Genomic DNA, 14,935 nt, shown 5'->3' on the forward strand with positions numbered 1-14,935 from the left:
CAAGCGTCTGCTGGTTGGGAAGCCCTTGGCTGGCTACTGAAGCATCAGGGCTGCTCTTCTTTTCCATGGAGCTAACTGGTTCCAGGCATCCCTGCTGTCATTTGACCACAGAGTTGTGAGAGACGCCTGCTCTCTGGCGAGTTGCCGTAAAGTAAGGGCAAGGGCCCCAAGGATGATCTCATTCAGGCGCCACTTCCTGAAAGGGGTGGTCAGGGAGCCAGGCCCATCAGAGGGGCATCAGCCGCCCTCTGCCAGCCTCTCCCATGCACAGAGAGCTCATTTGTAGGAAAGTTTCTGGCTGAGGTAGTGCCATTATTTTGTTCACCAGGAAATAATACCAAGTTTCTCAGTTTTCCCCCTAATGAAGGGCAAGGCCTTGGCCTGGAGCAGGGATTGAGTCTCCCAGCATCCTGGAGGATGGGCTGGGGGGTAATTTGAGGAGGCTTCCTCTCACCCATGTGGCTTTCTGGGCCTGGCCCAGCTCGTAGAAATTCTGCAAGACCAGCGGAGCCATAACTGATGTAGGGAGTAGGACCTCTCTGGGGAAGGGAGAAAGAGCTGTATTCAGTCCAGGGTCTCTCTGACATTTCTGGGGGAAGTAGATTATTGCCAGGGAAGTGTGCCAGGTTCATGAAGAATATGACAGGTAGACAGAAGAACAGATTGGGGTCAGCTTAGTCCTGTGTTTAATATGTCTTCTATCTCCAATGTCTCAAAGGCCACATTTAATCATCAGGTCCTCTGACTCTCATCTTGTTGAACAAGGGTAGGAACACATTAAACTCTGGCCATCACGAGTCCCTCAGAACAGAGTTTGACCAGAGGAAAGGAAAAGGGGAGCGAGAACAGAAAGAACTGTGCCATCATTGAGGAAGTCAGCCATCAAGAAGAAGGAAGGCTGGGGTCCCCATAAAATAGCTTCGTTTCCTTCCATGTCCACCCAGACAGGTAACCTAAAGAATGAGAAGACAATATGAAGGGCTGCTAGTCCACCTGTTTGGTGTCTCCCAACAATTGAGATCTTTATCGGGGAGGGGACCTGAGTGCTTTAGCTCAGGCTGTTGGGCTCTGAAGGCAGTGTGGCTTGTGAGTGGGCCCTGTGGAGAGACCTGAAACCTGATCATGTTTGCTGATGTGTCTGCATTGGTGTGTTGGGGGAAATGTACTGTGAGAAAAAGTGGGCTTTTTAAAAAATAATTCTAAGGTTGAATTCATTCGTTCTAAAATCCTGCTGGAAAGTCCCAAGGTGGGATCCCAAAGAGCCATCCACAGGTGTGTGAGGATATGTGCTGGGCAGGCCCTTATCCTGCCACCATGTGTGGTCAAATGTGGTGTCTGATGTTTGATGGGCATTCAGACATTAAATCCTCCTTCACCAGTGAGAAAGTAGGGGTAGACAGCCTTTTTCTGTAAATAGCAAAAATTGTCCATAAATATTCTTGACATTGTGGGCCACATACGATTGCTGTTACATATTCTCGTTTGTTTTACAATCCTTTTTTTTTTTTTTTTTTTTTTAATATATTTTATTGATATTTTACAGAGAGGAAGGGAGAGGGATAGAGAGCTAGAAACATCGATGAGAGAGAAACATCGATCAGCTGCCTCCTGCACACCCCCCACTGGGGATGTGCCCGCAACCAAGGTACATGCCCTTGACCGGAATCGAACCCGGGACCCTTCAGTCCACAGGCCGACGCTCTATCCACTGAGCCAAACCGGTTTCGGCTACAATCCTTTAAAAATGTTGGATCTACTCTTAGCTTTTGGGCTGTATAAAAACAGGCTGGGAGCTGTCATTTGATTTCTCCTGGTCTAGAGTAATAACCCAGCCGTAGCTTCAGGCCCTGCCATGAGCAGCAGGAATGCTCCCAAGACCCCCGGTTACGCTAAACTTTGTCTTTGAGTGGAAAAGCCCTGTGGCCTGAGATGGGTTAATAGCCCCTCTTCCAGGCCTCCTGATTACAATGGTAACAACAGTGAATTTCGGTTAACGAAGACAGCAAATGTCCTACTTTACTCAGAGGGTGACTTTAACGAGGATTGGCCCTAATCTTAGTGACTAAGATGGGAATCCCTGACATTGGAGCTGGAGAATGACCTGTGCAAGATTCCATTCTGTAGGTGAAAATGCAAAGTTCTGCTCTTAAATAGAAGATGCACAAATACTGCTTTATCTGGATTGAGTTTGGTTCATATATCTAAGTTTTAATAAAATGGGGCCAAAATTTTCAAATCTATTGTTGCCATTGCCCCTATCTTTTTTCAAGAGACTAAGTTACTTTAAATATTGCTGTGACACACATTTATCACTTACAGAGTAGATTTTTAGAGATATTGAAAACAGGGAGTAATGGGGTAATCCACTCTTTATCTAATACTTCACTCAATGGATGGAGTAACTTTGAGTTGTGTTTTCTTTTTTTGTGTCAGTTTTCAAGTTCATGGCCAATTTATTTTGAAGCCAGTAGGAAATGTGGGTTTATAATTCATAATTTTTTTAGATTTAGAAACAAAGTGTTTGGAGCAGCATCCTATAATCAAATATTATTTTTGCAGCAAAACTTATATTTACACGAAGGAGGACTATAAATTTAACCTCAGTTCAGGGCAGACTTCACCACCAAATGAATTACAAATATCTTTATGCTTTCAGAGATTTTTGAACCTCAGAATTGTTGTAGATAAGGATTTATGATCCATATTATGTCTTTTAAACTAGATTGGAAGCAATGTAGGGATTTATCCTTCACAGTGCCAGCATGGTGCATGTACATAGTAGGTGTTCATTAAAAGTTAATTGATTTTTTTAAAATTAACACCAACATGATGACATGTCATGAGTATTATGAGGCTATTTTACAACTAGCCCTTCCTTATTTATTTTTCTAATTTCAAAATGTATTTTCAAAAGTGTTGAATTGCCCTGTAAGCTATAATTAAACCAAAAGCTGCCTTGATGCCTCGTAAGTTGGAAAGTAGTAAATAAAGTAAAGCATTTAGATTCTGTGCATGTTGGTGGGCGAGTGGCTAATCTGTGAGATGGACTGGCTAATTTTTTGAGGTGTCTTGCAGTTGCTATAATTCATAACTGTAATACGCATGATTGACTTGTTAACAATAGTGATGTATCAGAGTAGATTTATTGTGCCATCGTCTTAACTACCTATTTAAACAATGAACTGCAAGTGACTAAGTGATGTACTAACGATATTGAGAATGTTGCCATCTGCACGAGAGGAGCAAGGAGGTCATTCTCTCAACATCTGGCCAGCCCCTTAGACAGGACTGCGTCTCTTTGAGATCACCGTCCTAGAGAAATGAGGGAAATTGGGAGCCGGTGTTAATCAGAGCAAAGAAAATTAATGTGATTTTAAAATGGGGTCCACAATAAAAGGCTGAAGGTATTTGGATTGTGATATTAAAAAGCAAGAGGGAGTGTGACTTCTTTGAGGGAGTGTGACTTCTTTAAGTGTGTGCCCATAATCAGATTTCTATCTTTGTATTGAAGGCAAAATAGAAGAAACCATTGTTTAGCTGTGTGTGGTATTTTGTGTTTTGTTTTTTTACGTAGATTTAAGTGCAATGAAAGAATAAAGGCAAAACATAAAACTTATAAATGTGCTGTAACGAGTTACCAGAAGAGATTATCAAAAAAGATCATGGACACCTCTGTTATCAGAAGATATTTAAGGGTGGCCTGAAATATCATGATCAGTGTAAATAAGAGGACACAGATGAGAGGAATGAAAGCACTTCCAAGGTAAAGGATGGTGTGATCATCTGGTCGAGACTGGAGGAAGTGGAGATGTGCCTCCCTTTGCTCCCGTTTCAGGAGCTGGTCTGTGCTGGCTGACGTGACAGCAGAGGGTGGGATGGCCTGTAATGAGTTTCATGTGGCTTATTTATAATCTGGCCAGAAAAAGAAGAGAATATAACAGGTCAGCATTTTCTCCCAGCTGGCTCCTTGTCTCAGGGAAGTAAATGCTCTATCACAAACTCTCTTGAGCCCTGCTTGCTGTTTTGACTTAAGGGTTTGGTGGTTTCTCCCAGACCCGGATTTCCACTTCTGAATTAATGTTCTGACTCAAAGCCAGTGTGGCTTGATGGAGCTGTAGCCAACCTGGCAAGGTATCTGAATGGGCTTTTGCCTGTGCTCATCCACCCAGGTTGGGAGTCTTCCCTCGATGCCCGCGGTAGGGTCCTCTTAGGGAGACTCTGTACTGTGCTTGGGAGAGGGCTGTCTGCAGATATGATCTCCTCCATATGCGTGGAACACACACACCTTCTCAGGTGGCCAGGATCTTGGGCTTTGATGTTTTTTAGGAGAGAAGACCAGCAGCCAAGTCAGGCTCTCTTCGCAGGCCTGTTGGATCACTGTTTCCTAGTGAAATTCTATTTTAATTTTCTGGAGCCTTGAGGACTGGATGCCTGTCCAAACACTGGCTGTGGCTGAGACTGCAGATCTTGTGAAAGATTTAGGAAATCACACCCTGAGGTGATTCTACACATTGGCGAGTGGCTTTTAGGGCGATTAAGAAACATGAGGATGGAGGGGCTATGGGTGGTTGATTGGTTCCCGATATCTTAGTGGGCTGGCTGCAGACCACCCTGGACTTTGACATCCATGCTTTGGGCCAGTGCTTCTCTCTCCAAACACACAGTTTCTCTGCTCTGAGGCCATGGCCAGAGCTCTTGATGCTCCTTTTTACCTTATCAGCAAAACCCTAGAGCAGATTGGAATCTGATTATTGAGTTGACTTCTTTCTTGCTGTAAGCATCCAAGAATGTGGAGGATCAGTGAGATAAAGGCCATTTCTGACATATGTTTTGACCAAATTTAAACAAGCCGTGCCTGTATATGGTTCATATGTGCCTGAGTATACGCAGTTATATCATCTCCCTGTCGCTGTCTTATTGTAATGAGATCATGAGTTCCTTGAAGGCAAGAGATACTGCCTTTCTTTCCCCACAGTATTCAGCCATGCGCCCTGCAGGTGGACAATAAATATTAATTGAATTAATCAGCTGCCACAACACAGGTGCACACAATTATCTGCCTTGTGCTTTCATCCAGCTACAAATACAACCTGTGCATTCAGCTGCCCTTGCAAGGTCCCCACCCCCTCTGTCCCTGCACAGACTTTCTGCAGCTGTGCATTGTCTGACAGACCCCCTTGAGCCAAGCTTGCTCTGCAAAGGGTGAGGCCCGCTAGCCCTTGTACACATAGCTTTTGTGATACAGCTTTGAGGAGCTTTACAACTCCCTCTCTCTCCCACCCCTAATGTTTCCTAACCCTTCCAAGGGTTTAGTGAGAAGGAGGTCCACTCCCCACTCCATCCTAGGGCAGGGTTTTAATTACCATGTAGGCTTTGTTCTGTTGTTGAGATCCGGCTTCTCTGTGTGGGGAGAAGGGAATTCCAGCCATCCTGGTGCATTATAATCAAGTTACTCACCACAAGTCAGGAGTAACAGTTCTCTGCTTTCATCCCGATCACAGCAGGCGATACAGGAGCGTGGCAGCTAGTGTTTCCCTCGGCGCTTTAGGCTGTGGCTGCAACAGTGCTTTACAGTGTGGTTTCAATCTTTTAAGCACCATGAAGCCATTACCATGTTATCTCAGCTGCATGATCTACTTTATGCATGAAATTCAGAGTATATTTCTAAAAAATCAATATTGGTCCGAAATGCCTGACCACAAAATATACTTAACAAACAACACAGGCACATTAAAAACCAAAGTGGTAAACTTTAAGAAGAGTCAAAATCATTTGACTCAAAGATAAAGAGTAGATGAGCTTCTTGCAGATGTCATTTCACGATGTTGGCTGCACACGTGGGGAAGCGCTGATCCCTAAAAAATGGTGAGTTCATGCTGTCAAGGACAGTTATATATTGGCAAGTCTGTAAACCAGGTAATCCTGCCGTCACCTAATAGTAGTGTCACGCAGGGACTACAGGACAACCTTTTCATCTTCATTTCTAGAATCTGAAGTTTGGTAAAAGCTTAAATTTGAGAGCACAGCGCTCAGAAAATATCTGTAGAATGGATGCATTTTCATTCACAGAGCAGAAGTTATGTCCTCCTCCTTTTCCAGTTGGCAGAGAGGAGAGGGGAGTGGCAGGTATGCTGGCCAAAGGGCCAAGACCATGGCTTGTAAATAGGTTGGCTGTTCCCAAAGGCACTCACTCCTCCTGTCCCACAGTCAGCGCCCGCTCTGTGTGCGTGATCTTTATGTATGTGTTCGTAATTTGTGCACCAATAGGCCTGCGCAGACTTACCAACATTTGGCGGGCTGAAGAGCTGCTTCTGTTCAAAGGCAGACTCTTGTTCAGTGGCTATTTTCTGATAAGGATGTCCACATGCAGTGGGTGTAGCAAACTGTGCAGGGCACAAAGAGAGATAAGAGCGGGGAGCGGGCCGGTTCTGCCAGGCCCAGATAATGGGTGGGGGCTTAGGAGGAGTCTGTTCCATACACACGGTCTAGGCTGGTTTGGTTACAGGTTACTTTGGATCTCTCATTTCCCAGGGTTTTGCTTGTGTTCTAGGTCCATCTATCTGGCTTTCTCTTTAACAAGGGAGTATTTTATGTAGAGTGTTATATGGGTCTTTTGTCTGGTTGGGTTGGTGCCCTGCAATGCTCAGGCCCGTTGGGGACAGCAGCTTCCCCTCCATCTGAAGGAATATGCTGTGGTCACAAGGGAACAGCAGCCCGCTTTCTAAACACCAAAGAGAGGTCTTCGATTAGGTGGGGTCCCTGGGATGTGGTTTAGATGGATTTTGGAAATGTTTGGCTATCTTTGGTAAAAATGGGAGAGAAGAATCGTAAATCCGACTTTTACAAATAGTAGACGTTTGTGGGGAGCCCTAGCATCTTCGAGTTTCTTTTCAGAGGAAGCCCTGCTGAATGTTAATGTGAATTACTGGACTGTTCATAAGTGGAAATCTATCATCAGCGGCAATTCATCCAAAAGTCCTGCTGTCGGACCAGTGCTGGGCCGGCACGTTTCACACTCCACCCTGGCCTCTCATGGCTGTGTGACCTGGGCGTGTTCCTTAGCTTCTGCAAGCCTGTGTCTTCCTTTATAAAATGGAGAAAGTGGGAAGCGTTCCTAGGAGTGTATTGATTATGAAAGGAGGTATGCACGCCACTGACATAGAGCCCCCGGGGACTCGGGTCTTGCTAGCCATGATGGTTCCTGTAGTTGTTTTCTGGGATGGTCCCCACTGTCTGCCGTTGGAGACACAAATTCCTGTTGAGTGTTGGGACCTGACCCTTTCGCCGAGGAGTGGCCAGCAGCCCGGCTGCCGGGAGGGCGGGGAGAAGGTTGGACGGGGACCCAGGAGTACTCAAACTTTTTAAACAGGGGGCCAGTTCACTGTCCCTCAGACAGTTGGAGGGCCGGACTATAGTTTTAAAAAAAAACTATGAACAAATTCCTATGCGCACTGCGGGCCCGGGACGAGTCGGCTGCTAAGCAGGACAGGCAGCGGCACCCGGCGGGCCGGATAAATGTCCTCCGAGGGCCGCATGTGGCCCGCGGGTCGTAGTTTGAGGACCCCTGGGACAGTTCCCACGGAGGGCCTTCCTTCCCTCCTGATCAGGGTGGCTGTCAGAGCAGAGGAAGGATGGCTTTTCTGGCCCATTGCTTTCACACTGGGACTCCTGCTAAGCATCTCTCGGCGAGCTTAGTGGCCACATATTCCCGTGAGGATTCTCCGCTCAGCGCGGCTGTGCGGTTTTGAGGGCGGGCAGACTCTACTTTTGTTGGATTTCAATTGTAGCCGTTTTGGACTGGGGGGAGGGGAGGTTCTTTTTTGTTGTTGTTGGGATTTTCTAAAGGCCTGGCCGATGTCACTTTTATAATTGAAAATAATCAAAACATATAAGGCTGGTAGAAAGGAAATACACCAAATGAATAATGGTCATGTCTAGGCTAAAATACAGCTTCGTGCTGGGAGGGAGGCTGATGGGGGGGCGGGTAGAAGTGGTAGAAGAGTTCGGGTCAGGGACACGAACGGATGCTAAGAGAAAATGAACGTTGGTGTTCTCGGAGGCTGCAGGCCCTGGTGGGGTAGCTGCTGAGGTGAGCCAGGCAGTGCTCACCGCTCGCAGCCCTGCCCACAGAGCCCGCTCCTCAGGTTGCTTGGCAGCTGGGGGCCTTTATCCGGAGAAGGCAGCCCCGTGGAGGAAGCCTGGCGCCTGGACTGACTCTCAACGGACTGTCCCTGCCACCCCTTTTCTCCCAGCATGAGAAGCTAGGGATTGTGATGGGCTGTGGCCAAGTAGAAGTGAGAAAGCAAGGAAGTCCCTGCTCTGTTTGTTGTGGAGAATTGTGGCAAACATTCAGACACCGATTTGTTTTCTCGCCCCAGGGGGGTAAAACCACCTTGCTCCCTTCCTTGGAGGGAAAGAAGAGGGAGTCGCATGACACATCTTGGGCAGCAGCCGTGTAACCACTCTGCATCCTTCCCCCGAGCATCTCTCCCGGAGATGCACTTGGGTGTCAGGGGAGATGGTTGCTTCCTCGGGTCTGCTCCAGGCACTGTAGGAGCCTTGAGAAGTGCAAACATATAGGCTAAGGGAAGATGAACGTTGTTCCAATAAAACGTCTGTCATTCAACACATAGAGGACCTACACGGATACGCAGCAAGGGCAAGATGCCCGGCATCTGTGTAGATGCCGTGGAAACACTGGATAACATTTCTGATGAGTAAAAAGCCTCTCAACTTCTTTTTTTTAAAATTTCTTTATTGATTAAGGTATTACGTATGTGTCCTTATCCCCCCATTACTCCCCCCAACCCTCCATTTATGCCCTCACCCCCCTGTTGTCTGTATCCATTGGTTAGGCTTATATGCATACATACAAGTCCTTTGGTTGATCTCTCCCCCTTACCCCCACCCTCCCCTACCTTCCCTGAGGTTTGATGGTCTGATCGATGCTTCTCTGTCTTTGGATCTGTTTTTGTTCATCAGTTTATGTTGTTCATTATATTCGACAAATGAGTGAGATCGTGTGATATTTATCTTTCTCTGACTGGCTTATTTCACTTAGCATAATGCTCTCCATCTCCATCCATGTTGTTGCAAATGGTAAGAATTCCTTCTTTTTACCACAGCGTAGTATTCCATTGTGTAGATGCACCATAGTTTTCTAATCCACTCATCTGCTGATGGGCACTTAGGCTGTTTCCAAATCTTAGCTATGGTGAATTGTGCTGCTATGAACATAGGCGTGCATATATCTTTTCTGATTGGTGTTTCTAGTTTCTTGGGATATATTCCTAGAAGTGGGATCACTGGGTCAAATGGGAGTTCCAGTTTTAGTTTTTTGAGGAAACTCCATACTGTTCTCCAAAAGCCCCTCAACTTCTACTTTTAAGTGCCACAAGCAGAGGGGGAACTAGTTGCTGTTTAATTACTGGAGAAACTAAGGCACAGAGAGGCTAACGGTTCACTCTGAGTTGTGGAGGCGGCAGCTGACTGTGCAGTGTTAGTGACCCACACATTCAGGGCCATACTCCGTGCCAGGCACTCTGCTGAGCACTCTAAATATATAATCTCATTTGATCCAAACAGCAGTGCTGTGAGGTGATGACTATTATTAACTCTGCTTTATAGATGAAGAAATGGAGGCTTGAAGAGTTTAAATAAATGGCCCAAGGTCACACAGCTAGTGAATGGCTAAGTCTGAACACATTCCAGGGCAGTGTAACACTTGATGCCCCTAACCACTAGGCAATACTGCCTGGTTCACTTCCTCAGATCAAAGCCACCTCCGGCTATTTCTGGCACTAAATCCCCTGCGTGCTTCCCTCCTGTTCTTTCTGGAGGTTGGCTCGAGCCCTTGCTGAATGGAGGGGTATTGCTCCCACGAACTCGGGAACGTTGAGGCGTGGCAAGCTTTTTGCTTACGGACGATTTTAGCAATGACCACTCACTTCTCCAGGCCTTTCAGATGACCCACCCTAGCTTATGTGTCCACCACCCCGGCCACGCACACACACCTCCCTGGGAACGACAGGCACTTGGCAGCTCCTGCTGCCCCCTGCCCTCGCCAAGCTATTTGGAGTCAGGTCGCGTCAAGAGAGGAATGTGGTGGCAGTCACTTAGCTAGCAGCTCAGCCCGATTGCAGGGTGAGGCGCTGCCGTGCTGTCCAGGGGGAGCTTCTGGGTAGCCCATTTACAGTGCTCAGAACTGGGGGTACCCTTGCCTGGGTGCTTTCAGATGATAACATTTGCCGCGCTCTCTGACAGATAGGAGGAGCGTGTTATCAAACGGCAGCACCTTGGGAGACTTTCGGCACAAAACCCTCTTCCAGTTCCGCAGGTTGGGGTTTCCCTTCGTCTGTAAATAGACGGATGTGTGCCGTGTTAAAGAGGAACCTTAAAAATAGAGTGGGGCTTGAGGAGGGGAGCAGGGGGTTGACAGAAACATTTCCCTTCTGGCTCTGCCACTTGTTCGTAGTGGGAAAGTGACTCCTCCTGGCTTCCCTGGCTTCTCTATGTCTGTGACGCTTTGTGGGGAAAAGCAGCTCGGAGATCTCACAGGAAACGTGGGTCTGCTGCAAGCTGGGGACCCGGTGTGCTTGTGTTCTGCAATCTCGGGGCTGGATTAACTGTGACCCAAAAGGGCCTCTTTGGCCTCTCAGCATAGATCATCTTTCTTTCCTGTTGCCTTTCTTGATGTTCTTGTTGCCTGGATGTGGTGGAATCTGTCTCAGATGATTTAAAAACTGTTTATAAGCATCCTGTTCCTTTGATCTCCGCATTCCTTCCTGCAGAGGGCTTGGGTCAGGCAGGACTGTGATCACAGTGGTTAAGGACAGGGCCTCTCAGCCTGACTGCCTGGGTTTGAATCCTGGCTCTGTCAGTTACTGGCTGATGGACTGTGGTAAATCACGGGACCCTGTGGGCCTCGGTTTCCTCGCCAATAAAATGGGGATAGTGAGAGTGGCTGCCTCACAGGGTTGTTCTAAGGACTGGATGTGATGGTGTTTGTAAAGTCTGTTTCCTAATGCAAGGTAAGCTCTCAATAAATGTTTGATGACAACCTCTTAATAGCTGGAGAAATTCCCTCTCTCTGATCCAGGTGAGAAACCTGGGACGCAGAAAGGAGAAAGCAGTTTCTCCAGCTGTGCCAATGAGGAACATTTAAATTACCTGCCTGACTGTAAGCGCCTGAGGAAAGGATCATCTCATTCTGAGCACATTCATAGTATCCACTCAGGAAATATTTGGTTGATTAAATTGGTATTCATAATGGCATCATTTTATTTAAGTTAGCAGTGAACAAAAAGTATAAAGATTGCCTGGCCAGCGTGGCTCAGTGATTGAGTGTCGACCTATGAACTATGAACCAGGAGGTCATGGTTTGATTCCAGGTCAGGGCACATGTCTGGGTTGCAGGCTCCATCCCCAGTGGAGGGTGTGCAGGAGGCAGCTAATCAGTGATTCTCTCTCATCATGGATGTTTCTATCTCTCTCTCCTTCTCCTTTCTTCTCTGAAATCAATAAAAAAAAATTTTTTTTTAAGAGGGAGAAAAAAAAGGATGGAGATTGCAGCAAAATGTAGAGGTCCTATAATCTCCTAGGTCCGTGGTCGGCAAACTGCGGCTCGCGAGCCACATGCGGCTCTTTGGCCCCTTGAGTGTGGCTCTTCCACAAAATACCATGGCCTGGGCGAGTCTATTTTGAAGAAGTGGCGTTAGAAGAAGTTTAAGTTTAAAAAATTTGGCTCTCAAAAGAAATTTCAATCGTTGTACTGTTGACATTTGGCTCTGTTGACTAATGAGTTTGCCGACCAGTGTCCTAGGTAATATGTTTCTTCCCTACAGAAGGTGATCTTTCGCCTGGTGGTTAGCACGGAGACCAGCACAGAGTTCCTGTGTGTGTCAGATGAGCTCCCACGTGCCTGAAGGAGTGAAGAAGGAAGGGCTCTGTGGGTCCAGCTCAGCCAAGGGAGGTGTGTGAACAGGTGTTTTCCTGCAGGTCACAAGGAGGCTTCTTGAAATAGCCTCGGAGTTCTTTTGGGGAGCTGATCCCCTCCAAGAGTGAGTACAGCTTTCTTAATTGGCCCTTCAAGGTCAAGGGTACCTTTTAAACAATTTCAGGGTTATATACATTTGAGGCAGTCAATATTACCCTTGTAACTTTCATGCCTTTTGCTTTTTATAGTATTTATAAAAGATACTTTGAGACCTTTACATTGTGAATTTAAACAAATGCTATCAAAAATGTCCACTCTGCTGGCTCTCATCTCCATCTGCAGGAGAGATTTAAAAAATTTCAAATTCATGGCCAGACAGGCAAGAAATAGCCCATTCTCTTGGAAAGATCCTGAGGTAGAAATGGGCCGTTAGCAGTCTCTATGTTATACATATAAGGAGAACTTTCCTATGGGTGGGCGTACCATGGAGCAAAGGATGAACCGACCTTTCAGAAGACCTGAGTTCAACTTTGGCTTTGCTGCCCAAATGTTGAGGAGGGAACTTGATCTCTAAGTTCTTAGTTGAGCTGAAACTGAGATCAATAGTATCTCCCTCACCTATCTCACAGAGTCATTAGATTTTTTTAAAAGTGCATGAGAAAACTTGCTGATAAAACATTGTTTATATGGACAATGAAATCATCATTCCCTGTCATCAGCACCTAACTCACACGCCATCTCTTCCATGAAGATTTCTCTGGTTTCTCAAGCTTTCAGCATTCTCTCTTGCCTCTAAAATCCTATGGCATCTTCTTTATGCCTCTCCTTCGACACTTACACAATTCTATCTTGTAGTATCATACTTATATCCATGTCTTAGGCAACCTGAGTGCAGAATCCCTACTTATACCATATTTATGCTATACTAGAAGCCTGGTGCACGAAATTCATGCACTGGGTGGGGGGGTGTCCCTCAACCCAACCTGCACCCTCTCCAATCTGGGACCCCTCGGGGTATGTCCGACTGCCTGTTTAGGCCTGATCACACAGGGATCGGACATCCCTTTCACAATCCAGGACTGCTGGCTCCCAACTGCTCGCCTGCCTGCCTGATTGCCCCTAACTGCTTCTGCCTGCCAGCCTGATCACCCCCTAACCACTCCCCTGTCAGCCTGATCGACGCCTAACTGCTCCCCTGCCAGCCCGATCATCCCCAACTGCCCTCCCCTGACAACCCGGTCACCCCCAAATGCCCTCCCCTGCATATTCCCTCTTTATTAGATAGGGTTTTTTCTTTAACATATTGGACAGCCCTAACTGCTTTGGCTAGGTGGATGGAGCATCGGCCTGCAGACTCAAGGGTCCCAGGTTCGATTGCATGTACCTTGGCTGGGGGAACATACCCAGTGGGGAGTGTGCAAGAGGCAGCTGATAGATGTTTCTCTGTCATAGATGTTTCTAGCTCTCTATCCCTTTCCCTTCCTCTCTGTAAAAAAATCAATAAAATATATATTTTTTAAAAAAGAAACATTTAAGATTCTTCCATATCTGCCTGGCTGGTCTGACTCAGTGGTTGAGACCCCAGGCTGCCGCTGCTGGGAGGGGGATCACGCTGTGGGGGTGCGCGCCCCAGCCGGGCTGAGACCCCAGCCCAGGCTGCCGCCACTGGGATGGGGATCAGGCGGTGGGGAGTGAATTTGTTTTTGTTTTTTATAAAGGGTCAGGAGGGACTCTGGGCAGCATTCCACCAGGCCGCTTACTGTACAGGCTCTCAGCAGCAGCCCTCCCTGAGACTGGGGGACTCTGGCAGGCTGAGAGGACTGGGCGCTGCCATCTTGTGGCTATGGGCACTGCCATTTTGTCACGGAGTGATGGTTAATTTGCATATTACTCTTTTATTAGATAAGATATACCACATTGAAGTACCTTTGTTGAGAACACCCTCTCATTATTTTAAAGTAAGTTATAGTGTCCAGCCAGTGTGGGTCAGAGATTGAGTGTCGACCTATGAATCAGGAGGTCAGGGCTTGGTTCCTGGTCAGGGCATGTGCCTGGGTTGCAGGCTTGATCCCCAGTTGGGAGAGGGGGAGGGGTGCCGGAGGCAGCCAATCAATGATTCTCTTTTATCATTAATGTTTCTCTCTCTCCCTCTTCCTTCCTCTCTGATATCAATAAAAATATATTTAAAAATAAAATAAGTTGTAGTAATTATTCTACATGATTATTATCAGAGCAGTTAATAACAATGAGCCTATCACATAGTAGGTGCTCAAGAAATACATGCTTTTAGTCTTTTTATTTGTTTTTAGTTTTAATATTTGTTTCAGATCTATTGAGGTAAAATGCACTCATTGGTCTACATTTCTATAGGTTTTGACAAATGCATACAGAGTTTAACCACCACCACAATCACCCCCAAAACTTCCTCATGCACCTTTGTTGTCAGTCCCTTCTCCCAACTCTGGCACCTGCAGCCATTGATTTATTTTCTGTTCTTATAGTTTTGCCTTTTCCAGGATGTCACACAAATTGAAGCATATGGTATATAGCCTTTTGAGTTTAGCTTCTTTAGCTTAGCATAATGCATTTTGTGATTCATTCATGTTGTATGTATATAAATTCTTTTTTATCACTGAGTATTTCCTTGTGTGGATATACCACCATTAGTTTATCTGTTCATCAGTAAATGAACACTTAGGTTGTTTCCAATTTTTGGTCATTACAAATAAAGCTGCTATAAAATTTGCATAGAGGTTTTTGTGTTACCCTAAGTTTTTATTTCTCTAGGGAAAAAATACCTAGAAGTAGGATTATGGTAAGTTTGTGTTTAATTTTATAAGAAACTGTGTTCCAAAGTAGTTGTACAATTTTTGTATTTCAACCAGCAATGATTGAGAGTTCTAGTTGTTCTGTATCCTGATCAGCACTTGTTATTGTTAGTTTTTTTAAGCCATTCTAATAGGTGTGTAGTTGTATCTTATTATGGTTTTAATTTGCATT

The 14,935-nt window shown here is 46.0% G+C and overlaps 1 protein-coding gene across 5 annotated transcripts in view; it reads left to right on the plus strand.

The window, feature by feature from the left end:
• The window catches only part of SPTB (spectrin beta, erythrocytic), a 133,755-nt gene that overhangs the window by 25,270 nt on the left and 93,550 nt on the right, over positions 1 to 14,935 (plus strand). Inside the window, exon 1 of one of the 5 annotated variants that reach the window (XM_080645256.1) lies at positions 11,937 to 12,059. The exons of the other annotated variants lie outside the window; for them this stretch is intronic. The gene's annotated coding sequence lies outside the window, so the exon portion shown is untranslated. Of the gene's footprint in view, positions 1 to 11,936; positions 12,060 to 14,935 lie in introns of those variants that run through there. 5 annotated transcript variants of the gene reach the window in all.

The sequence above is a fragment of the Plecotus auritus genome (genome assembly GCF_963455305.1).
Source record: "Plecotus auritus genome assembly, chromosome: 1".
Lineage (NCBI taxonomy): Eukaryota > Metazoa > Chordata > Mammalia > Chiroptera > Vespertilionidae > Plecotus > Plecotus auritus.